Source organism: Dermacentor variabilis, chromosome 8, assembly GCF_050947875.1.
Source record: "Dermacentor variabilis isolate Ectoservices chromosome 8, ASM5094787v1, whole genome shotgun sequence".
NCBI lineage: Eukaryota > Metazoa > Arthropoda > Arachnida > Ixodida > Ixodidae > Dermacentor > Dermacentor variabilis.
The window spans coordinates 1,851,847-1,875,693 of record NC_134575.1 but is presented as its reverse complement, the minus strand read 5'-3'; the positions used below and the strand labels follow the sequence as shown (position 1 = coordinate 1,875,693).

Below are 23,847 nucleotides of genomic sequence, written 5' to 3'. Positions count from 1 at the left end.
CGCAATAAAAGTTAGTTTCGTCCTTCACAGTGTTGCTACTGTGTTCTTTATACGCCACTACCACGTGACAATATTAACTTCCTATATTATTGACTACAGAACTATCTCGGCGCCATAAAAAGCACCTTGAATAAGATTCGTCTTTCACTTGACGTTAGAAAATTCTCGATATTGTTTTTTCCCTTTAACAATCCCGTTGATATATCGCTATCCTACCGTCTAGAGACTATACCTCAAATGGAGTCAGTGAAGTACTTAGGTGTAGTTTAAGGCGGCTCCCTCAGTTGGCTTGGCCATATTGACCATATAGTTAAAAAAGGAGTGAGAACACTTGGCGTGCTACGTAAGCTATACAACAGTCGGTCGGGGATGCGGAGAGATGCACTACTAATGATTTATAAAATGTACGTGGGGCCAATTTTAGAAATTGAATGCGTGCTCTTTTCTGGTGCGCCAGCTTATAAATTACGCCCCCTTGTTCTGATTGAGCGGGATAACTTGCGATTGTGCTGCGGATTACTGAAATTTGTGGCTAATAATTTCTTGCATCAAGACGGCTGGTTGCCCTCAATATTGCGCAGATTTCAATTGCTGACGGTGCAAACATTCTTAAATATGTACGAATCCCCTATTAGAAGATTGGAAAACATATTCATTTCCCAGCTTGCTTTAGTTTTCGGAGTACAATGGTCTGGGTTTCATACACTACAGGTGGTCGTTGTACAAACATTTATTAACCCCTTAAAGGTACGTATTTGGGAGGTGCCACCTATTTGTGAGGTGCGAGATACAAATAATCTATGATGACATCTACCCTAACAATAAAAAAATTTTCTCAAAATTTATTAAGGTACAATTGCAAGATCATTTATTGAGTTTAGGTATAAATACGGTCATCGCACCAGTCGCCTCACCGTGTGGACAAAACTCCGGAATTGGCATTTTCGCTGCTCCTCTAGACTGGTCATTGTCAATTAGAATTCCGGACTACTTATCTGTATTTCTGGTTGAATTTTTAGCTGTAGTGTTAGCCTTACGTAAGCTAAATTCCTCAATATCGATGGTAGGGATAATAACGGATTGTTACCTTTATGTACATCGCTCACAACAAATAGTGGCGCTAGCCTTTTACGTACACTTCCTTTTCCATACCTGGCCACAGAAATTTACTTAGATTACTTTAGGTGCCTGGTCATAAGGGATTATACATGAAAGAGATGGCTGACAGTCTCGCGAGAGCGGCCTTCAATGGCCCTGTACTACCATTACTTCCGGCATCAGCTTACCTAACCACTACCAGATACAGGAAATATGCAATTCCTCTAGACTTCTTGAATACCGCGATAGCAACTTTTTCAGATGATCGACACCTCCTATTCCCTGGGCACAAAATTTCCTTTCACATCAGAATAATTGAAGTAATTTTTACCCCGTTGAAAAGGAAGACGAAGTGCTTCTCTTGCGGAATACATCTCGCCCGTCTCAGTGCTTTTCTGGACTTCTCACTGCACCTGTGGGGTCTACCGCCCCCTCCATCGCGGTGATGGATGTGCAACACCCCGAGGATCCTCCTGGTTCCCCGTTCACCCGCGGACATCGGTTCGAGGAAGCGAGGAAATACATCGAGTGGTAGCGAGGACACAGAACTGTACTCCGCTTCAGGTGACGAGTCCTCGGAAGACGGCTTTCGACTAGTCCAGTACCGCAAGGCCAAACGAAGAATTATCAACTCATTTTCGGCGTCTAGCTCGAACACTGTGAAAACAGCGCCTCAACGATGGCCTCACTCCATTCTGTTTGTGCCAGAGAACGCTACCGACAACCTGCGCGTCCTCAACAGGCAAGCACTCTCCGTGTATCTCGAAAACACTGTGTCAAACGAGATCAAGGATGTCAGGATAAACACTAGGCGAAACATCCTGGCAATCGATGCGATGAGCCCGAGCGCGCTGACCATACTACAACATGTAACGCAGCTGGGAAACATCAAGGTCCGATCCATCATGCCAACGAATGGTGCCACAATAACAGGAGTCATATACGACATTGACAATGAAATTCCTAATGCAGACCCCTCAGTTCTTATAAAACCAGCAAGTGAACGCAACGTCATTGTGCATGTTTGTCGCCTCGGCAACACACGTTGTGTGAGTCTAACGTTCAAAGGCGACTGCCTTCCACCCTACGTGAAGGTCGGCCACTTTCGCCACCAGGTTCGACCGTTTATTCCAAGACCAATGCAATGCTTCAATTGTCAGAAGATGGGCCATGTGAAGGGTGTCTGCAGAAATTCGGCCGTGTGCCCTCGATGTGCCGAACCCCACTCAGAAGACAACTGCAGCGCAATCACGTTGAAGTGTCCTAACTGTCAGGGTGATCACGGCGCCTCTTCCAAGGACCGTCCCCAGATCAAGAAAGAGATCACCATTCTTAAACAAATAATGAGAGACAACTCTACCCACAAAGAGGCTGCTGTGAAAGTACGGCGAAGACGGCGTCACCGTCGAAGGTCTTCACGACGGAAAACATCAAGCTTTCAGGAACAGTCAACTCGTCAATCAGCATTATCAGCGGAAGTTTCCAGCCCTCCGAACACATATGTTGGAAGGGAGAAAACTGCCACGTCTCTCTCCACAGAGGAATGGCCGCCACTTCCACGTACACGACCGCCAGAAGAGCCGCAGAAGAAGCCGCCCCCAGTACAGCAAGGTGCTGTATCCGAGGAGTCGCGGAAAACCGATGAGCAAGTGATAGCACTTATTAGGCCTTTAATGAATGCCATTCGTGTGTTGCTAAGCAACATGCACACACCGCCTGCCAGAAGTGCGCTTCAAGTACTGGACGCTCTGAGTCCGGTGCTTGCAACCCTTGAGTAGATCATGGCTCCACAGCCACGGTCTTTTAGGGAAGAGGTCCGACAAGCAGCCATTTTTCAGTGGAATGCGCGCGGACTCAGAGCGCGCCTTTCAGATTTCCGTCGCTTCGTGTACGCCAATATGTTTCCCATTATCGTCATTTGCGAGCCGAACTTATCGAACACAATCAGGCTTTCTGGCTATGAATTATTTATGTCGTCCACTGTTTATGAAAACAGTAAGGTTTTCGTGTGTATTCGCCGTGACCTCACCTACACTCATCAGCCTGTACCACCTAATGAAAATAATCAATATATATGCCTAAACGTAAGGAAAAAGAATTTGGCCTTTACTTTTGTGGGCGCCTACCTATCTCCGTCAAGTCGATTTGATTACAAAAGACTACAAGACATCCTTTCCTCAACCTCCAATCCCTGGGTCATCATTGGAGATTTCAACGCCCATCATACACTCTGGGGAAGTCCGATGATCAACGGACGAGGCAGAGCTCTGGTATCTTTCGCCTCCAGTAATGAACTTTGGCTGCTGAATGATGGAAGTCCTACCTTCTTACGTTGCTCCACCTACAGCAGTTGTCTTGACTTGGCTTTCGTCTCACGAAGCCTTGTCAGACGTGCAGGGTGGTTTGCGGACATAGAGACGCACGGAAGCGACCATATCCCCACGTACATCAAGATCAGAGGATTGTCCCCTTCCAAAATACGGGATACGATCCAAAGAGTGGACTGGCCTAAATTTCAGTCTATTATGGAAGAACACTGCGACGCCAATCCATCTTTCGACTTGGAAGAGGCAATCAAGAGCGCGGTGCAAGTCACTATGCGTACTCTCACATGCTCTTCGAAACTGAATGAATTTGATGTGGAACTAGAACGACTTCGAGCAATCCGACGACGTGCTGAACGAAGATACCGACGTACTAAAACAATGGACAATTTACGGACCGCCAGGCGCACGCAAAAGAAGATACAGCGCCGGTTAGACAAGCTCGAATCACAACGTTGGACTGCCTTCTGTGAGTCGCTAGATCCACGCAAGCCTTTATCGCAACTATGGAGAACGGTGCGCGGCCTCCGGACACTCCCCGTACAGCGATTCCCATTCAAGGCGCTTGCCCTCTCTCAAAAGAGATCGGAGATTGACGTGGCAGAGGATTTCTGCGCCAGATTATCCGGCCAACTCGCAGCTACCAACATTCCATCGCCTTCGAGTAGCTGTCCGCCACCACGTGATCACCGGATGGATCTACTATTCTCAATCCACGAACTTAAGGCAGCATTAGCTTTGTGTAGCCGCACATCAGCGCCAGGACCTGACGGAATTTCCTACCGAGCTCTGTGTCACCTGGGGGGCGAGCGAGAGGAGTTCTCCTTGAGGTGTACAATGAATCTTGGAGAGATGGCACACTACCAACAACCTGGAAGACAAGTCGCCTTGTTCCACTGCTAAAGCCTGGCAAGTCGCCGTTGGAACTCTCATCATATCGCCCGATCGCGTTGGCGAGCTGTGTGGGCAAAGTAGTGGAGAGGATGGTCCTAGGACGCCTGGAGTTGTACTTGGAGTTCCACAACGCCTACCCAGATGCCATGGCGGGCTTCCGACGCGGTCGATCATCGATCGATAACGTCGTCGACCTGGTCACCTACATTCAACATGAGAAATGCCGTAAGCGTCTCTGCGCGTCTTTATTCCTCGACGTTAAAGGGGCGTATGACAACGTTACGCATGAAGCCATCCTCTCTGCTCTCGCAGAGGTTGGAGGGGGTGGTCGGATGTTTAAATGGATACGGAGCTATTTATCCATGCGATCCTTTTTTGTAAGCACCGAAGAAGGCCATACTTGCCTACATTATAGCTACCGCGGCGTCCCCCAGGGCGGTGTACTTAGCCCTGTGTTATTTAATCTAACACTAATTGCTCTCCTTGAGCACGTGCCAACTACAGTCAGGCTATCAATGTACGCGGATGACATCTGCATATGGACGTCTGCAGTAACACGCCTACAGTTGCGAGCGAGAATTCAGCGTGCCGCCACACAAACTGTTCTCTACCTCCGTAATCGAGGCCTGGAAATTCCTCAGAGAAATGCGCGCTAGTGCCATTTACGCGCAAACTCATGGCCAACTACAATGTAATAATAAATGGCCAAATAATACGACGGGTCCGATCGTACAAGTTCCTAGCTGTCATAATCGACAGGGACTTGTCATGGAGCCCACACGTCTCATACGTGAAAAAACGGTTGACCGGCATCTGTCACCTCCTCAAGTTTTTCGCTGGCAAGACCTGGGGAATGTCGCCGAGTGCGATGTTGCAACTGTACAGGGTGCTTTTCCTAGGATTTCTGCGATACAGCTTGCCAGCAATAAACAACACAGGTAGAACAAATCTACGCACAATACAAAGTCTTCAGGGTCAGGTGCTCAGGATCTGTCTAGGCCTGCCTCAGAGTGCCTCAACAGTGGCTACGATAGCAATCGCTGGAGATCACCTTGTCAGGACCCACATTGAAATTGAAGTACTCAGGACCCATATAAGGCATCTGACCAGTACTCCTCGTCACCACTTGGCCTCCCTAACAGCGGACAGACCACACACATCTTTCAGCCGGACGATAACCGCATATGATGAATCATTGCCAGCTTGTTTCACCCCGGCTGCGAGACCTTCGATTCCTCCATGGTGCCTCGCTAGGCCAAAAATCAACCTCACAATACCTGGTATCTCGAAAAAAGCTGATCTATCATCGCCAGCCCTTAGACAGCTCACGCTACTACATTTGTACGAGAACTACCGTGATTCTACGCATATTTACACTGATGGATCTGTCCTTCCAAGTAGCTCCGCGGCGGCAGTCGTCATACCAGCGACAGCTACAACAATAAAATTTAAGACGACCCACGCGACAACATCGACGGCAGCAGAGCTCGCAGCGCTCTTTACTGCCCTTCATCACATTGGTGATGAACCACCACATAAGTGGACAATATTCTGCGATTCGAAGGCGGCACTGCAGTCTCTACTGTCACCTTTACGACGCGGACCACACGAACAACTAATATTCCATATTACAGAGACATTGCAACATATAAGTGATGCAGGCCATGAGATAACCTTTCAGTGGCTTCCAAGTCACTGATGGATTATCGGCAATGAACGGGCGGATCACGCTGCCCGCTCAGCCCATACTGAGGAGCGCCACGTCCCAATTCCTCATTCTGGAACTGACGCAGCACGGAAGCTCCTCCTACTTGCTCGGCAGTGCACCGTGTCGCAATGCAATGAGGCATATTTAAGAAACACGCGACTGTACTCACTTGATCCAACACTAAGTCTTCGAGCGCCATCACAGCTTCGCCGTCGAGACGCCACGCTTTTATATCGGCTTTGGTTGGGCGTTGCCTTTACTAAAGCCTATGCATTCCGCATAGGGATGACCGACAGCCCAACCTGTGACCACTGCGGCCATGAAGAATCAATTGGTCATATTTTGTGTGCTTGCCCGCAGTACAGTACACAGAGGGCATGCCTTCGCCACGAATTTGACGAACTGGACGACCAAGCGCTATCCGAAAAAAGAATTCTGCAACATCGAAAGGACCTACCGTCACAGAAGAAGGCCGTGCAAGCGCTATTGCGCTTTTTGCGATCTACCGGCCTGTGTGAACGACTTTAACTGGAACGCCTTTTGTGTGTGTGCCTCCATGTGTGCGTGTTTTTTTTAACCTTTATCTTTTTAACGTTTTCCTCTCCGTCATCTTTCTAACCGCTAACCCCCATCCCCAGTGTAGGGTAGCAAACCGGAGACTCATATCTGGTTAACCTCCCTGCCCTTCCTCTTCATTCTCTCTCTCTCGTTACCCGGTTATGCTGTCGAACACCATTATTAAACTTTTATCGTCACAGGGCTGGTCTGGCACCCTCCCCATTCTGTGCAGTAGATGAAACCATCGATAATTTTTTTCTTATTCTGCCGCCGTTCTTCCGCTTCAAGGAAAAGTATTTTAGAGCCAACGTTCATGCAACTTGGTTAAAATTTTTCCATTTTAAATATCCTTTCTCTAGGAGCCTCCTCTCTTGGCAACTACCACAGGGATGTCTGCTCAGCCGTGGAGGAATTCATAGTTGTTTCCAAGACGTTTTCCTTAATTTCTTCAAACATTATTTTTATCCGCTTCCACATGACCAGTTTCTTTACTACCGACATCTTCCTAATACCATTCAAATCTTGGCCAATCCCCCGCAATGGGTACGCGCCATCAAAGAAGGCTATCCCATCCTATCCTATCTTTAACGACTGATAAAGTGTATTTATTGGTGGTGCTTCTCCGCGATCTCGTCGATTCCACGTCGTTACACGGGTTGAAGGGCTGGGTATTCTTCATTCTTAGCACCCATTCGTGGAGTCAACGATCGAGCCTGGAATCGCCATCGCGCATCGAAACACCGGTCCACTGGTTCAGTCGTCGCCTGCTAGGCCAAGCGCCCGAGTCCAGTCCCCTCCAAGAAACCTCGCGAAATCATTTGCCTTCTACCACAATCACGACCACGGTAGTTCCATCGTAAGTAACACTCCAGTATCCAATGGTTCCCGAGAGCTTTCATTGTGATGCTTTTGAAGACGTGCAAGATTGGCTAGACCAGTTCGAGCACGTCGCCAAGTACAACCATAAGACCAGCTTGGAGGACAAACTCTCGAGTGTCTATTTCTATGTGAAGGACAATGGTCGTACATGGAATGTTAACCGGGAGAGGAGCTTTGCCACGTGGCACCACTTTGTGTGTACGTAAGTGATTTTGGAATGAGAAAAGAAGGTATAAGTGCAGTACTGTAACTGTCTCTCGCTTAGGAGGTCACCTCAACAGTACTGCACGGGGGAAGGGTAATGGGAATGAAAGAGTGTCGAGAAGACGGAAGAAGACGAGCGTAAGTCCGCGAAGGAGACAAAAAAAAAAGGAGAAGCGTGAAACGGGGCCTATGGCCGCGTGTATAGGTTTGAGGCCTCAAACAACTCTATGAGAGCCGGGAAGGCTCTTTTGAGTAAGTCCTCTGGACGGGCTGTGGGCAGGCCGAGGCGTCGATAGGAGGCGATTAGGACTTCACGAGCGGAGCTGTATGCCGCGCAATCGAGAAGGATGTGACTCAGAGTTTCATCAACGCCAGCAGTGCAGTTCTGGCAGACAGGACTAATTGCGCCTGAATGGCGGGAGATCCGCTCTGCTGTGTTAAAGCAACCGACACGGAGGCGGAGCAAAAGGGCCCTATCGGTGCGTGAAAGTCCGAGTTTTGGTAGCGGCCGGGGTGGATCGCTGGCGGCGACGCGACTGTCCGGGTGTTTGACTCTAACTGTATACGATACCAGCTGGCGTGCAGTGTCAAACAGCGAGACGAAATTGGAAAGAGGCGTGACACGAGAGTGAGCCTCTTTGGCGAGGTGATCGGCTTGTTCGCTACCTTCGATTCCGACATGTGAGGGAATCCATTGGAAAAGGAGATCGCAGCCCATTTCTTGCACATAATTAAACTTTAAGGAAAGTCGTTGCGCAATGAGGGGGCGCCTCTCCGCTTTGGCAAGCGTGAGTAGCGCCGCGCGGGAGTCCGTGAGTACTGCGACTGACGGGGGGAGGCGCTCGATAAGGAGATCTGCAGCCAGGTTAAGGGCGGCGAGTTCGGCAAGCGTTGAGGAACAGCCGCGGCAGAGGCGGCACGCCTTATGCAGCGAAAGCTCAGGAATCACATGCCGCGGATGAAGAGCCGTCATTAAGAATGGAGCCGTCGGTGAAAACTAGGACGCGTCCCGACAGACGCTCTTCAAAGGTGGCGTCGACCTCCTGAAGAATCGCGCAAGTGGGTGTGCTCCGCTTGCTTTTCACCCCAAGCACTGTCGTGCGGATGTCAAGCGGGCGGTAACTATAGGGGAGGGGCGGGAGCCAGCCACAGGCGGGCGGAATTTTCACAAGGGAGTGAACGTCAATTGCTCGCCGTCCCATGCCGGAGTGGGGGAGAGAGTGAAAGCGCGTGACAGGTTGTTGCCCCTGCGGCGTGCGTTGAAGGCGCTCGACATGGTTTAGGGCGCGCCTTTCCGCTCTGAGTGAGAGGGGGGAGTCTTTGGCTTCAGCCAGAGTGGGACCTATTGGCGAAGTGCGCGGGAGTCCATAAATCTGGCGGATGACGATTCTGTGCTGCAGGTCGAGTGACCGCCACAGAGCAGGTTTGAGAGAAGCCGAGGGGAGACCGTACGGGATCCTCGAGGACGCGACCGCATTGTACACTCTGAGAGCGAGTTGCGGGGAACAGCCGCGGCCTCGAGCGAGGAGTGAACGCGCGGCACTGGCAACTTTGGTGGCGCTCTTGCGAAGAGCGGTCACAGCCGGCCTGAAGCTAAGGCGATGGTCTATTAGGACGCCAAGGTACCGAACTCTGCGAGCCCACGGGAGAGAAACGCCGCGCTGACTGAGACGAGGAACCTCGAAGCGCGCTTTAAGACGAGGGTGTACGAGTAGGGCCTCGGTTTTGGTAGGCGAAAGATTGAGGCCTATGCCGGAAAGGAAGCCTTCGACAGCATTGAGGGCGCATTGAATGCTTTCACGAACCTGCCGGCCGCGGGAAGTAGGTCCGGTGGCGAAAAGGGCAATGTCGTCAGCATAAACTGCGATGCGAACCTCATGAGGAAGAGCGCGCGGAACGAAATCCCTGATGCGAGCGAGAGCCAAAGTAAACAAAAAAGGGCTGAGTACGCTGCCTTGGGGTACACCGTTGATGACGGGACGGGGCGCACTTAATGTGCCGCCTATTCGTACGCGGAAACTGCGACCATTCAAAAAAGCGGCAACATAGGGGAGGAGGCGGCCAGAGACACTCATTGCGCGAAGGGCATTTCCAATTGAAACGTGTGGCAAGGAGTCAAAAGCGTTCTGCACGTCCAATAAAACAAGGTACCCTGCTTCTCCGCGGTGCTTGGCGTCCTCGATGGTGGCGATGACGTCGGCGAGGCAGTCGGCTGTCGATCGTTGTCGTCGAAAGCCACTAAGTTCAGGAGGCAGGAAGTCCAGAGCGGCACAAATCCATTCGAGGCGACGGAGGGCCATGGCCTCGAAAACTTTTCCAGCGGCGGATGTAAGTGAAACGGGCCGGTAGGAAGACAGTTCGCGTGAGGGTTTGCCTCTTTTGAGAAGGGGAACCACGACGGCTTCCTTCCATGAGGGAGGCAAGGCTCCGGCACGCCAGACTTTCTTGTATTCTTCAAGAAGTTGTGGGAGCTGCGAGCGGTCGAGATTGCGTAACATTTGGTACGTTATGCGTCTCTTCCCGGTGCAGAGCGCCTTTTGCGGCCCTGTAGAACGTGCGTGAGTTCTCCGACGGTGAAATCCGCGTTGCACAAAGCACGTATTTCCTCTCTAATTCGTTGCGTCGGGAAGAAACGGAACGGTGCAAAAAGCTCGCACCTGTTGTGTTCAGGCGGAGCTAATTCTGCAAGATTAGAATGAGGAACAGCTATTACTGGGGCAAGGGAGCTGTCCGCCAGCAGTTCAGCAGCATCAACCGCAGTGATGTGGCGAGCTATAGCGAGCGATAGCACAGGGCAGCGTGGCACTTTGGGGCGAAGCATGGCGCGCACTGCTGCCGGATACTTTAACAAGCATCGAGAGACTGGAAAATGCGCAACGTATCCTTGAAATCCGCATTCAAAAACCCAATGAGAGCGTCGCTATGTTCTTAGAAGACATGGCCTTTCTTTTCCGTTGAGCAGATCCCGACATGCCAGAGGAAGGAAAGCTGCGGTATCTTTTGTGGCGAGTGAAAGAGAAATTGTTTGCCGGCCTTGAGAGAAATCCACCAACAACAGTAGTGGAGTTCACAAAAGAGGCTACAGCCATTGAGCGGGCCCTAGAGCAACGATACCGTCAGCATGACATGAGTAACTCGGCGGCGAACACTTCCGTACTGGCTGCGAGTAACGACAGGCTTTTGCGTGAAGTTGTCCGAGAGGATGTACGAGAAGAGCGTCGGCAGGTCGGATTTGTTGTTGCGCCTACCGAACTGGCGCTGGCGTTAACTTTTGTAGCTAATCTGGTCCGGGAAGAAGTCCGGCAAGCTTTTTCATCGCGAAACTGTGGGAACTTGCCGTGACACCTTACTGATGCGGAGGCTGTTCACCGTCGAATCAACCTAACTTCGACGCCGTTGACACCCACAACTAGAACATTACCTACGCCACAAAGAGAGTTGATATCGTCACCCCCGTCGACTCTACCAACTCCGCCGTTCACGACAGCACAAACAATGCCGTATCTTCGACATGCACGCGCCACTCCTTGGCTCCACGGAGAGTTGCCGCCGATCTATCAGCTTCGGAAAACCGATTTGTGGCGCACCGTAGACCGTCGACCAGTGTGCTACCATTGTGGCGAAACTGGACACGTCTATCGAGCTTGCCACAAATTGAACAACTGTCGCGCCGCTCGATACCGAAGCTTTCCTGCGAACCACGTCTATTCTCCGTATGACGGTCGACGCACCTACAACGTCGCTCCTGTGAACAGTAAGCCGCGAAATACGACGACGCCCCGACCACGTTCTCCTTCTCCATCTCCTGCCTGCTACAATTCGCCGGCTCGTCGCAGTTTTACCAAAGTCATTACGTCCAGGCCCCCTAGCCCTCGGCGGTGAAGCTAGCCGCAGCGACCTCCGGAGGTGAGGTTGCCAGTACTCTAACTCCTCCACATCCCCCATTATCGACGAACGACGACGTCAAGACTCCGATAACGAAGAAGATGCCGAATACAACGACGAATATGACGAACTACGAAAGACGTAACTGACGTCGTCAGCGCTGACCTCATCGTTCGCATTGACGGCCACCAAGTAACCACTCTTGATGATACTGGCTCCCATTTTTCAATCATAAGCTTACAGCTCGCCGACAAACTAAGGAAATTGAAGACACCACGGGACGGGCCCAATATAAGAACCACCGGACGTCAGTTTATGACACCTGTCGGGAAATACACGGCCCGACTCTTAATCGCCGGTGCAACCTTCGTCGCCACCCTCGTCATTTTTACTGAGTGTTGTAAGGAACTTATATTGGGCGTGGATTTCCTGCATCAATATGGCGCTATGATCAACATCCTTTACAGAAGCGTCACGTTTACCACGATCTCTGATAATATCGCTCATGAGAGCAACAACCACCTAGCTTACATGTTGCTGCGGACGACGTAATACTTTTGCCGCGGAGTTGCTTTCTCGTACCCGTGCACAGTGATAGCCTGCAGAATGGGACTGGTGTCGCTGAACACATCAGTGGCAATGCACTAGCACTGAATTGCGGCGTCTCCATCCATTGCCAGAGCACTTATCAATGTAATCGACGAAAGTGCCGAACTCTTGCTGACGAATTTTAATAAGGAACGTCGACGCACTGTTAAAGGCACTGCCGTCGCTTATTTCTACGAAGTAACACAAATACAAGACTGCCACTTAGCGCAGGAATCGGCATCTACAAACCACACAGCTGCGCATGTTGTAGACGTTGATCCGACGTTAACAGCCGTTGCGCAAAACCGCCTTCTTGAACTCATCAATAACTACCAGGGCTGTTTCTCATCTGCGTCACGAGTTGGTCAAACGCCACTTACCAAACACTACGTCATTACTGATGTCAACGCCAGACCCATTCGAAAATACTTTTATCCTTTAGCCCCAAAGGAACGCAAACCGATACAGAAACAAGTGAAGGCGATGCTGGAAAATGGCGTTATTCAGCCATTTAATAGTCCTTGGGTATCACCTGCAGTTTCACTGAAAAAGAAGGACGGTAGCCTGCGCTTATGCGTCGGTTATCGGAAGCTCAGTCCGGTCACAAAGAAGGAAAAGTTTATGCACTGCCACGTATTGATTCATTGGATAGGTTGCGAAACGCGTGCTACTTTTCGTCAATGAAATTGAAAAGGGAATATTGGCTGATCGAAGTGGATGGGAGGGACCGTGAAAAAACCGCTTTTGTGACCCCTGATGGACATTATGATATTCAAGTACTTCCCTTCTGTTTGTGTTTGGCGCCAGCAACGTTTCAGTGTTTAATGGACACTTAGCTCCCTGAACTCAAATGGCAAAGTTGCCTGCTGCATCTAGAAGACATTATTGTCTTTTCCGCAACGTTCGAAGAACACTTACGAAGGCTCTATACTGTTTTTGAAGCAATACGCTCTGCCGGTCATATTTTAAAGCCTGAGAAGTGCCATTTCATTAGCTCCAGTTCCTCGGTCACGTCGTCAGTAGTTAAGGAGTCCGACCTGATCCGGATAAAATTGCTGCCGTCGCTAATTTCCCGACCCCATGAGACAAAGCCGTGCGACGTTTTCTGGGACTCTGTGCATGTTAACGACGATTTATTGCGCATTACTCGCGCATCGCATGGCCATTAACAAAGCTCAACAGAGAAAGTATCCCTTTTACTTGGAGCGAAGACCAGCTGCGGGCATTTCACGAGCTCCGGCAACGCATGCAAGTGCCTCTCATGCTCACACAATTCGATGAAGACGCCCCGACGATATTGCAGAGAGACGCTAGTAATGTCGGTTTAAGGGCGGTGCTTATACAATGGCAGGACGACAACGAAAATGCGATCGTTTACGCCAGTAGGACACTATCTCGAACCGAGGCTAACTACTCCGCCACTGAAAAAGAATGCCTCGCAATGGCATGGGCAGTTCTGAAATTTTGTCCGTATTTGTACGGTTGGTCTTTCACCGTCGTTAGCGATCACGATTCGCTCTGTTGGCTCATTAAATTCAAATATCCTTCAGGCCGGCGCGCACGCTGGAGTCTTCAACTCCAATAGGCCGACTTTATTGTCACATACAAGTCAGAAAAGCAGAACGCAGACGCCGGCTGCCTTTGTCGGTCTCCTGTTGAGCCGGCAGTACAAGACGATGACGACACGGTCTTTCTGGGACTCGTAGACACTGCCGGTCTTTCACGCCCGCAACGGAATGACACTGAATTGCTGCCTCTTATTGATTACTTGGAAGTACGAACCAACAGCCTGCAGAGGCTATTTACAAGATGGCTGGTATCGTACTACTTGCGCCACAACGTCCTCTACAGGAAGAACTTGTCACCTAGCGGCAGCAACTAGTTATTCCTTGTTCCCTCATCGCTTCGACGTTGAATCTTACTCGCCTGCCACAACGACCTGGTTGCTGGTCACTTGGGGTACACTCGCACATTGGCCCGGATTCGGCAGAATTACTACTGGCCGAGATTTACTGCCGTCGTTAAACGTTACGTTCAGACATGTCTGGATTGCCAACGTGGCAAACTGCCAATCCGTGAAGCCAGCCGGCCTACTTCACCGTGTTCAAGTATCGGTCACACAATTTGCACAAGTAGGCATGTATTTTCTGGGCCCCTTTCCAACGTCTACTATCGGCAATAGGTGAATAATCGTCCTCACGGATTCTCCCACAAGATAGGCAGAGGCAGGTGCTCTGAAACGGGCAACAGCAGTTGAAGTGGCACGATTTTTTCTCGAATACATCGTTTTCAGGCATGGCGCTGCCGCAGTAGTCGCGGACAGAGGTACTGCGTTCATGGACAAGTTTTTGGATATCGTTCTACGTCTAAGTAGTACCGCCCACCGGAAAGCCACGGCGTATCACCCCCAAGGGAACGGACTGACGGAACGTCTCAATAGGACACTGCCTGATATGATAAGTATGTACGTAGATGTAGAGCACAAGAACTGGGACGAGGTTTGACCTTATATAAGTCACCCTCGCGTAAAATACGGCTCATCAAGAGACCACTCGCAAGACACCCTTCAATCTCGTATACGGCCGTGCGGTTACGACATTAGACGCCGTGCTTCGTCATGAATTTGTGGACAACGAGACGGGTGCTGAAGAGGTCACACAATGAGCAGAGACAGCTAGGCAGCTTGCACGTCTGCGAATCCATGAACAACAGGACTGTGACGCGAGACGCTACAATCTTCGGCACAGACCCATAACATACAACATCGGCGACAAAGTGTGGCTCTCGGTACCTATTCGTCAGCGTGGGCTCTCTGAAAAGCTCCTGCAAAAATACTTCGGGCCGCACATAGTTCTCCGACGCATCACTGACGTCAACTACGAAGTCGTTCCAGACGGCTCTCACTGTTCAAAGCGCCGACGGCATTTTTCCGAAGTCGTTCACGCGCTTCGTATGAAGCCGTACTATGATGGCTGACAAGACTTCGCAGTTTTTTTATCGCTGTTTTCCGATCCTCTATCATCGGGACGATGATCTTCTTTAAAGGGGGAGCAAGTGGCACAACTATATTTGGCACAACTGTATTTGGCACAACTCTATTGCCGCTGGTATTGCCACGTCCTCTGTGTGGACGAGGTTGAAGTAGTCCGGGTTTTTAGGTTAAGCGTGGAGATGAAAAAGACGTTGGTTTTTCTTTGACGACTGATAAAGTGTATTTGTTGGTGGTGCTGCTCCGCATCCTCGTCGATCTCACGTGCCCGCAGCGGCTGACCCCGATAACAGTGGCAGCTTGGTGGCAGGCGATTTATGAATGGTGAGTTTAATGAGTAATCAAATGAATTTGAATTGAATTGGATTTATTGGTAGGAAAGACAGATAGGTCGACCTGAGCTAGTGCGCTCTAGTCTGCTACTCTGCACTGGGGCAGAGGGAAGGGGAGCGAAAGTACTGGGATGGATGATGACGATGATGATGATAAGAGAAGTGAGTGCTTACGTACTTGAGACAGTTGTCTTGCTAGAGCCGCTCGTCGAGCTTGGTGTCCTGCAGAAACTTCAACAATACTTTTGTTGCACGTATTGAAATTACAGTGTCAGGCCATGGGCCGAGGATAGCTTCCTCCGACAGTGGTTGCCTGCCAACGCTGGCTAAAAAATCAAATGAAACATGACAAAATACTGACCTACAGGCAAGAAGAAAGGGGGTTAACCGAGAGGCCCGATTTTTATTAGTCATATAGCTCATATAAAGATCTATAATAATCGTATAGTAACCGTATAATAATCGTATAAAAATCGGGCCCCTCGGTTAACTCCCTTTCTTCTCGTCCGGCTACATTGATGCCTTCAGGTAGCATATGTGGGTTTATTGACCAGTTGCCTTCACCCAAAAAATATCACGTTCTCGTGACGCCTGCGGCAAAAAGGACGTTCCACGTCCGCCGCCTAGGTCTGTGAGTGGTGGCGCTGGCTAACACTCCCAGGGTTCTACTAGAAAGATACATAAATACCCAAGAAAGTGGATGGGCAAACAGCGCCGCGGTAGCTCAATTGGTAGAGCATCGCACTCGAAATGCGAAGGTTGTGGGTTCGGTTCCCACCTGCGGCAAGTTGTTTTTTCATCCACTTTAATTTGCATGAATTTATCGTTTCTTTATTTCATTTATTAAGCACAAGTAATTTCCCCTATGTTGTCCTTGGTGTCAGTGTTTGTTGGCTTCTTATTATATGACCTAGAGGCAGTAGTTTATAGCAATTCATTTTTCATTGTTCCTTCTTCGTTTGCTGGGGTGGTCGATCCTGACGAAATAAATGGCAACGCGGACGGGTTCGAACCAATGAACGGGACGAAAGATAAAATATAAACTCTCACAAAGACCGCATTTCTCCAAATAGATATCTCATTTTAAATGCGTCTTTTTTCATTATTATCCGTCCCAGGGAGTGGCCTCTGGCGGCAAGAATGACTACCATGTGGCACACGAATGAAGGACAAAGAACCAATAGACGGAAAAAAAAACCAAATAGGTTGGTATAACATGCAATTTCGTTCATTGTTTTGCGTTTTCCTACAAGTTCCCCGTACAAGAGCGACACGTACCGCGAGGCAACAATGCTCAGGGCGATGTTTTTTCTGCAAGAGAAGGCCCGGCTTTCGCGAAATGTCTGTGTATGGCAATGAAGCCAAGGCTCCTCGGAGAACAAATTTTTGTGCCCACACAAGCTCGACAGCTCCCTTGAGCAACCGTACACGACGTCGGAGTAGTGCAGCAAAACAATCGATGTGGAGAAAGAAGGGCTCCTCTTCGGGTGGGCTGTGATCTAGACGCTTGAATATCTCGCCGCTATCGTAAAAGCACGCAACATAAAGGAAAGAACAGCATGTGCTCCTCAGTTCTTTTTTTTTGCCATTTTCTTGTTTTTCAACTTCGAAAGGGAGCCCCCAAATTTGGCCAATATCCCGAAGAGCCACGGTTGTTACCGAAAGCTGCTTTTCTTTCACCCACTTTGCGCTGTGGGAGAAGCAACTTGACGTGAGGTGAACGGCAGTCTGTATTTTTCTGTTGCTGCTCCTCTTTCTCTACACAACTCCAACCACATTTACTGATTTATGTAATTTTCAGATCCTCTTTCTTTCGATGCCACCAATTACTTTGAAAAGAACTCGACCTTATTTTAACAAGCCGCATTGTAACTGGATATTTTCGTCGTGTCATCTTATCAGCTTAATGGTCCCAGTTTTTCTCCTCGTTTTAGACAGAAATATTCACTTTACAGTGCCTTCTCCGCTTCTGAATAATTGAACCACCTTTCCGTTCCCCCTATTCCTTACCCTCGGTGTAGAGTAGCCAACAGGACGCTCGTCTGCTTGACCTTCCCGCCTTTGTTCTCCCTGCTTTCTCTTTTCTCTCTCTCTTCTTCACAAAATGCACCAGCACGAACGAGCAATTCCTTCTACTCCAGGCACCTTCTGCACCTTACTATATATTGCACTTGGCACTAAATTTGAGAGCAGTGCAACAGAACAGTGGCGATGCCCAGGCAGGTAAAATTGTACCAGTGTGCGTCAAACTTAAATGCCTCGACAATATCCCTGCTCTGTACCACCGTTCTAAATTTGATATCAAATATAAAGTATTGTTGTGTTCATATAGGAGGTTGTGGCCAAGTACTGCACCAGGGTGGCCAAACCTGCTCTGGTGAGGACAGGCCGCCATTGGAATATGAACCTGGCAATGTTTAACGCTAGAACGTTATCTAGTGAGGCGAGTCTAGCAGTGCTATTGGAGGAATTAAAGGCTACTCAACAATAGACCATATTCACACTATCAATCAAGTGATAGAGAAATGTGCAGAATATAACCAACCCTTATATATAGCTTTCATTGATTACGAGAAAGCGTTTGATTCAGTCGAAACCTCAGCAGTCATGGAGGCATTACGGAATCAGGGTGTAGATGAGCCATATGTAAAGATACTGGAAGATATCTATAGCGGCTCCACAGCCACCGTAGTCCTCCACAAAGAAAGCAACAAAATCCCTATAAAGAAAGGCGTCAGACAGGGAGATACGATATCTCCAATGCTATTCACAGCATGTTTACAGGAGGTATTCAGAGGCCTGGAGTGGGAAGAATTGGGGATAAAAGTTGATGGAGAATACCTTAGCAACTTGCGATTCGCTGATGATATTGCCTTGCTTAGTAACTCAGGAGACCAATTGCAATGCATGCTCACTGACCTGGAGAGGCAAAGCAGAAGGGTGGGTCTGAAAATTAATCTGCAGAAAACTAAAGTAATGTTTAACAGGCTCGGAAGAGAACAGCAGTTTACGATAGGTAGCGAAGCACTGGAAGGAGTAAGGGACTACATCTACTTAGGGCAGGTAGTGACCACGGATCCGGATCATGAGACTGAAATAACCAGAAGAATAAGAATGGGCTGGGGTGCGTTTGGGAGGCATTCTCAAATCATGAACAGCAGGTTGCCACTATCCCTCAAAAGGAAAGTGTATAACAGCTGTGTGTTACCAGTACTCACATATGGGGCAGAAACCTGGAGACTTACGAAAAGGGTTCTGCTGAAATTGAGGACGACGCAACGAGCTATCGAAAGAAGAATGATGGGTGTGACGTTAAAGGATAAGAAAAGAGCAGATTGGGTGAGGCAACAAACGCGGGTAAACGACATCTTAGTTGAAATCAAGAAAAAGAAATGGGCATGGGCCGGACATGTAATGAGGAGGGAAGATAACCGATGGTCACTAAGGGTTACGGACTGGATTCCAAGGGAAGGGATGCGTAGCAGGGGGCGGCAGAAAGTTAGGTGGGCGGATGACATTAAGACGTTTGCAGGGACAACATGGCCACAATTAGTACATGACCGGGGTAGTTGGAGAAGTATGGGAGAGGCCTTTGCCCTGCAGTGGGCGTAACTAGGCTGATGATGATGATGATGAAATGGGATATAATAGGGCTCAGTGAAGTAAGGAGGCCAAGAGAAGCATATACAGTGCTAAAAAGCGGGCACGTCCTGTGCTACTGGGGCTTAGCGGAGAGACGAGAACTAGGAGTCGGATTTCTGATCAATAAGAATATAGCTGATAACATACAGAAATTCTATAACATTAACGAGAGGGTGGCAGGTCTTGTTGTGAAACTTAATAAGAGGTTCAAAATGAAGGTTGTACCTCCATAATAATAATAATAATATTTGGGGTTTTACGTGCCAAAACCACTTTCTGATTATGAGGCACGCCGTAGTGGAGGACTCCGGAAATTTTGACCACCTGGGGTTCTTTAACGTGCACCTAAATCTAAGCACACGGGTGTTTTCGCATTTCGCCCCCATCGAAATGCGGCCGCCGTGGCCGGGATTCGATCCCGCGACCTCGTGCTCAGCAGCCCAACACCATAGCCACTGAGGCCCCTACCTCCAGTCATGATAACCAGGAAATCGAAAGCTTCTATGAAGACGTCGAATCGGCGATGGGTAGAGTGAAAACAAAATACACTATTCTAATGGGCGACTTTAATGCCAAGGTAGGCAAAAAGCAGGCTGGGGACAAGGCAGTGGGGAATATGGCATAGACACTAGGAATAGCAGGGGAGAGTTATTAGTAGAGTTTGCGGAACAGAATAAAATGCGGATAATGAATACCTTCTTCCGCAAGCGGGATAGCCGAAAGTGGACGTTGAGGAGCCCGAACGGCGAGATTAGAAATGAAATAGACTTCATACTCTGCGCTGACCCTGGTATCATACGAGATGTGGACGTGCTCAGCAAGGTGCGCTGCAGTGACCACAGGATGGCAAGAACTCGAATTAGCCTAGACCTGAGGAGGGAACGGAAGAAACTGGTACATAAGAAGCCGATCAATGAGCTAGCGGTAGGAGCGAAAATAGAGGAATTCCAGATCAAGCTACAGAACAGGTATTCGGCTTTAACTCAGGAAGAGGACCTTAGTGTTGACGCAATGAACGACAATCTTGTGGGCATCATTAAGTTGTGTGCAATGGAAGTCGGTGGTAACTCCGTTAGGCAGGATACCAGTAAACTATCGCAGGAGACGAAAGATCTGATCAAGAAACGCCAATGTCTGAAAGCCTCTAACCGTACAGCTAGAATAGAACTGGCTGAACTTTCGAAGTTAATCAACAAGCGTAAGACAGCTGACATAAGGAAGTATAATATGGATAGATTTGAACGTGCTCTCAGGAACGGAGGAAGCCTAAAAGCAGTGAAGAAGAAACTAGGAATTGGCAAGACTCAGATGTCTGCCTTAAGAGACAAAGCCGGCAATATCATTACTAATATGGATGAGATAGTTCAAGTGATTGAGGAGTTCTATAAAGATTTATACAGTACCAGTGGTACCCACGACGATAATGGAAGAGAAAATAGTCTAGAGGAATTCGAAATCCCAAAGGTAACGCCGGAAGAAGTAAAGAATGCCTTGGGAGATATGCAAAGGGGGAAGGCAGCTGGGGAGGATCAGGTAACAGCAGATTTGTTGAAGGATGGTGGGCAGATTGTTCTAGAGAAACTGGCCACACTGTATACGCAATGCCTCATGACCTCGTGCGTACCGGAATCTTGGAAGAACGCTAACATAATCCTAATCCATAAGAATGGGGACGCGAAGGACTTGAAAAATTATAGACCGATCAGCTTACTGTCAGTTGCCTGCAAACTATTTACTAAGGTAATCGCAAATAGAATCAGGGACACCTTAGACTTCTGTCAAGCAAAGGACCAGGCAGGATTCCGTAAAGGCTACTCTACAATAGACCATATTCACACTATCAATCAGGTGATAGAGAAATGTGCCGAATATAACCAACCCTTTTGTATAGCTTTCATTGATTACGAGAAAGCGTTTGATTCTGTGGAAACCTCAGCAGTCATGGAGGCATTACGGAATCAGGGTGTAGACGAGCCGTATGTAAAAATGCTGAAAGATATCTATAGCGGCTCCACAGCCACCATAGTCCTCCATAAGCAAAGCAACAAAATCCCAATAAAAAAAGGCGTCAGGCAGGGAGATACGATCTCTCGAATGCTATTCACAGCGTGTTTACAGGAGGTATTGGGAAGAATTGGGGATAAGAGTTAATGGTGAATACCTTAGTAACTTGCGATTCGCTGATGATATTGCCTTGCTTAGTAACTCAGGGGACCAACTGCAATGCATGCTCACTGACCTGGAGAGGCAAAGCACAAGGGTGGGTCTGAAAATTAATCTGCAGAAAACTAAAGTAATGCTTAACAGTCTCGGAAGAGAACAGCAATTTACAATAGGTAGCGAGGCACTGGAAATGGTAAGGGAATACTTCTACTTACGGCAGGTATTAACGGCGGATCTGGATCATGAGACGGAAATAATCAGAAGAATAAGAATGGGCTGGGGTGCGTTTGGCAGGCATTCTCAGATCATGAAAAGCAGGTTGCCATTATCTCCCAAAAGAAAAGTTCATAATAGCTGTGTCTTACCAGTACTCACCTACGGGGCAGAAACCTGGAGGCTTACGAAAAGGGTTCTACTCAAATTGAAGACGACGCAACGAGCTATGGAAAGAAGAATGATGGGTGTAACTTTAAGGGATAAGGAAAGAGCAGACTGGGTGAGGGAACAAACGCGAGTTAATGACATCTTAGTTGATATCAAGAAAAAGAAATGGGCGTGGGCAGGACATGTAATGAGGAGGGAAGATAACCGATGGTCATTAAGAGTTACGGACTGGATTCCAAGGGAAGGGAAGGGTAGCAGGGGGCGGCAGGAAGTCAGGTGGGCGGATGAGATTAAGAAGTTTGCAGGGACGACATGGCCACAATCCGTACATGATTGGGGTTGTTGGAGAAGTATGGGAGAGGCCTTTGCCCTGCAGTGGGCGTAAGCAGGCTGATTATGATGATGATGATGATAAAGTAACTATCCTAAGCAAAGGTCACAGGAGTGCGTGTTGTTGGGCAAGTTGGTGTTTGCTTGAGGGCATAATGTAGCGCGAAGGCACAATCATAAAGAAGACAGACAGACGCTCTTCACTAATAACCTTGTTAGTAGCGCCTATTACGAGTATTTGCGTGTATTCTTTGTGATTGTGCCTTCGCGCTACAGTATGTCGTTAATCAAAGATCCTCATCAGTTATACGGAAGCCTTGGTGTCGTGAAAGTATTGCCAGAAAGCAGCCAAGGCTCAGATAGATGTGTTCATGCCATCTACTTGTAGCACAGTTTTCAGTGCTCAACTCAACTCAACGACGCAAGAGTTATTGAAGCCGACTTCTTTCTTGCTAACTTTGTTGAAACTTTGGCAACCCTTGTGCGCCAGATCTCGGACTCCTATAGAGGCGTCCTCCGATACCTGTATTTGCAAAGTCAGTCGCCTGAATTTTCTGAGCGATTCTTGCAAAAGGTTTTCTTCTTTTCCTTTAGGTAAAATAGAATGCACAAGGACAAAAATGTATATATCCCGACAAGAGCTGTTGGACTGCTTAGTATCACATGCAGATACAAAGTCCAAGCAAGAGAGAAGTAATAAAAATGGAAGCTTAATGATATGATGAGGAATGGTCAAACAAGGAATGTCGCATCTAAGATCGCAGAATCATACTAAAGGCAGCAGTTTTTCTCCAGTTAAGGCGTCTCATAACCGGGGGACAGTCGCCAGTTTTCGAAGCTCCTTTTATATCGCATTCGTGACTCGTCGCGACGGCTTAGCGGCTATGGTGTTGCGCCACTAAGCGTGATATCGCGGGATAAAATCCCGGCCGCGGCGGCCCAAATTCGATGGGAGCGAAATGCAATAACGCCCGTGTAACGCGCATCGGGAGTACGTTAAAGATCCCCCGGTGGTAAAATTAATCCAGAGTCTCACGCTATGGCGCGCCTCAAACGAATCGTAGTTTTGGTACGAAAAATCCTAGAATTCAATTCAGTTCATTCTATTCGTGCAGCACCCTTGTCGCTACCAACACATTTGTTGTTTTCAGAGGTGGCGATTTCTAAGCCAATAAACAGCATTCTCTTTTAAAAGCAGCTGGGTTTACAAAAATATGTTTTTTTATACAGAACACACCGTACAGTTATGTAGAAAATTAATTTCGCAGTGACTAAAGCTACCTTAGCCATTTCAAATGGGCAAGTGGACTACCTCCCATGGAAGTTCGTGTAGCTCGAAGGGAGTGACGTAAGAAAACGGCAAACGGCCGGTCACTTTCGGTCGAACTGAGAACTTGTTATTCACTTGGGAAAAATTACCTTGGCAGCTCGGCAGCACTGGACAATTCAGCCTGCGCTCGATGGCTTACACTGCTAAAAACAAAGAAGAAAAGAAATCTTTGCACCCGCATCTGTCTGTCTTGTGTTCCTTCTTTCTATGTGTAAGCGTAGAAAAATAGGTAAGTGTAAATTTCTTCAGAGCCAGCTGCTGCAAATGCACTGAGAATAAACACAGAAAATAAAGCAAGAAGAAAATATTAACAAGCACTACACATATTGACACAAGTCACAGGTACAGAAACAGTGTCGTTATGCGCACTGACATGTGAAGCATTGTTCAATATCTGGTACAGTCGCACGTCACACAGGAATAAAAATGGGGTGGTGGAGAGGGAGGGTATTGCGCGCCCACACCGTTGTTCTTCTTGAGACTGTCTGCATGACGTTTACGTTGTGCTCCTGCTGATTATTTATTATGTACACTTAAGC

General features: G+C 48.5%; 1 non-coding gene across 1 annotated transcript; it reads left to right on the top strand.

Moving 5' to 3' along the window:
* Positions 1-16,172: 16,172 nt before the first annotated feature.
* TRNAS-CGA (transfer RNA serine (anticodon CGA)) lies at positions 16,173-16,245 on the top strand. Its single transcript has one exon. It is a non-coding gene; the product is annotated as a tRNA-Ser (tRNA).
* The last annotated feature ends 7,602 nt before the right edge of the window (positions 16,246-23,847 follow it).